This window comes from Lolium rigidum, chromosome 3 (genome assembly GCF_022539505.1).
Source record: "Lolium rigidum isolate FL_2022 chromosome 3, APGP_CSIRO_Lrig_0.1, whole genome shotgun sequence".
Classification (NCBI taxonomy): Eukaryota; Viridiplantae; Streptophyta; class Magnoliopsida; order Poales; family Poaceae; genus Lolium; species Lolium rigidum.
Genome location: NC_061510.1, coordinates 5,001,040 through 5,003,783, shown reverse-complemented (window position 1 = coordinate 5,003,783; position 2,744 = coordinate 5,001,040). Strand labels below are relative to the sequence as shown.

At 42.0% G+C, this 2,744-nt stretch overlaps 1 long non-coding RNA gene across 1 annotated transcript; it reads right to left on the bottom strand.

Annotated features, from left to right (window-relative positions):
* Window positions 1–1,824: 1,824 nt before the first annotated feature.
* LOC124698786 lies at window positions 1,825–2,526 on the bottom strand. The gene is made up of 3 exons (XR_007001119.1): window positions 2,464–2,526; window positions 2,010–2,121; window positions 1,825–1,943 (listed from the first exon to the last, which is right to left on the bottom strand). It is a non-coding gene; the product is annotated as an uncharacterized LOC124698786 (long non-coding RNA).
* Window positions 2,527–2,744: the final 218 nt, after the last annotated feature.

Here is a 2,744-nt window from a genome sequence, read left to right as displayed (position 1 = left end):
CAAGAAAATGGCCCCTTCGTTTGCCAGTTCATACATTTACAATATTTAGGTAACTATAAGTTTTTAGACCAGAGGGAGGGACCTGGACCTTGGACCTGAACCTGAACCAATACCACACAGCTTGCTTCTAAGTTCAGTCGCTACAACATGACAACACCATGATTGCTACTTAATTAGTGGTCTGATCTCCTTTCCCCGACGTCCTCTCCAACCGCTGAAGCCAGATCCGGCCTACCTTCGTCGCCCTATTCCCACCCCTGTTTGTCATGTAGGAGTTGGGGCTGCCGACGCCATCGTGCCGCCATCCCCAAAGCTTCCGTACTCCTCCCTAAGCTTGTGTCGGTGGCCTCCATGGCCACGGCTGTCGTCCGCCTCCTCTCTCGGCCACAACTGCTCTCGCCTCCTTCAGGTCGGAGCCTACCCCGTTAATGGGTGGCTCATGGTGGTGCGCTTTAAGGGCACCGCTCCAGCAAAGCCACCCCACAACCCTGCTTCCTTCACCAACTCGTCGCGTCCGCGGCCCAATCCTCAAGTTTGCCCCAGGTGCCCTTTCCGAGCCCTTGCATGCTTCCTTCCGAGCATTGGATATCATTCTGGGAAGTTGATCTTTAGGGTCATTAATTAGGAAGTTATCCATTCCTGTAAAATTAAGAGATATGAGTTGTATTAGTTTACATGATGTGCCACACTTAAAATGTGAAGATAAACATGACATTTCACAACAAGCAGCATGAATTATCAGTTAATAATTGATAGTCTTGAAAATACATTAGGCCTCATCCCAACACACAAGGCGCATCCAAAACGAAGCGGTCGACCCAGCGGAGTTTCGCGGGTGTATTTTGCGGGGCGGCCCAGCGGGGTAGCGGGATATCCCACCCCGCTTGCAACCTGACTCATCCTGCAATTTCACAGCATTGTTCTCTGTAGTATTGCAACAAAGCCAATTCAACTCATGTGGTCAATTCAAATAGCATAAAAAATCCTCATCTTAAGTGTATGTGCTGAAATAATATGCTTCTCTTAAAACTCGTGAATTGCAAGTTGCACCATATTCAAATTTTATTATTGCTTTCTACGGATCATCTTGAAGAAGCCCTTCTTAGTAGCCATTTTAGAACACAAAAATATATACATGTCTAGAAAAAATGCATTTAACCTTTTTTCCTCTTAACGCTATTAAGAAATTTCTCTACATCATAAATTGGGAAGGGAGAGAAAACATAAATGTCGATCAGTCCATCCGACATTACAACGATTTGAACAAAACATAAATGTCAATGAGTCCATCCGTACACTCGACCTTTATCTCGGGGAAAACACATGCGTCTCTATAAATCTACTTTGAGTGACGTAGACAATAAGGCATGCATCATTGGAAATACTGAGGGATGTAGACACACCTGAGGTGCTTGCATATCACAGTAGTAGTGCGACTCAGACCACGCGGAGACGGGAAGCCACGCGGAGACGGGCAGGCAGAAACATAGAAAGCAAATAAATGCTGCAAAAGAAAAAGTCCTGATTGGTTTTGTGCCTAAAAGAAGCCAATGAAAACCAAGCCAAATTCCGCATATCAAATTGGCAACTCAAATATTTGCTCTTTTAGTCTCCAAATATGAACCGGGGAAAAAATAGAACATAACCTTGACAAAATTTTGGCATCGAGCTAAATAGTAACAAAAGAAATTAAGCACATATACTTTAAGAAGGCTGGCAAACTCTCAAGGGCATCAACACAAGCTGCCATGTTCTTTGGCAGATATGTCCTTTTCATCAACATATGCTTAATTTATCTTTTTGCCCAAAGACCCGCAATGGACAGAACAAAGAGATAAAATCATTGAAGATAAATCAATTATTATCATCCTCCCATACATCCAGGAAAAGCAGAGAAAGTCAATTATTATCCGCAAAGTTGGTCGATGCCATCCCGCTAGGAACTGAAAACACTAATAAATATCAGAATGTTAAAATCAGCAGCAAGGTCCCCAAAAATATTATTGTACCTGTGAGGCGTCGCAATTCTCACCAACACTATCAGCAACACCATTGTTTCAATGCCTTGGTTCCGAACGGGTCTCACCATTAAAAAACTGCGCTTGACCACCATAAACAAACCTAGAGGAAATAGGATTTAATTGTCAAACGTATCTTTGATAGTAGTGGGCACCCTAGATTAAAGTAAATATTGGAAAAAAATGATCAAATCCTATTGCACAAAGCCTAGAAACACATAGAAATGCATAAAATTGGTAAATACATATACTGAGAGTTCAAGCCACGAGAGATACCGTCACATCACATGGATATAAAAAATAGCTAATTCAATATTCCCTGGAACTATTTTTAGACAACATCCACTAACAATGTGTGTGATTAACAACTAAATGGTACAATACAATGTTAATCTACTAAATAGAAGTAGAGACTGTTAATAAGTAAATATGGTTCAGGTACAACCTGCATGCCCTCGTCAGTACCAGCTTTGTTGGCTTCTGTCTCGAGATCCATCGATCGTCGTTCACACTAATGATGCCTCCACAACATCCTGTGCCGCAAAATTTACAAAAGGCAAATGCATTATTTTCAATTTTGATGACAGGGAATAGAAACGCGACATCAATATAGGAATCTCCTAACTATCTGTGCAGCCAAAAGCATGGAGCGTCTCAGACACTGGCCGGCAAAATAACAAGGATAAATTTCTGTATGGCAAAATAACAAGGATAAATTTCTGCATA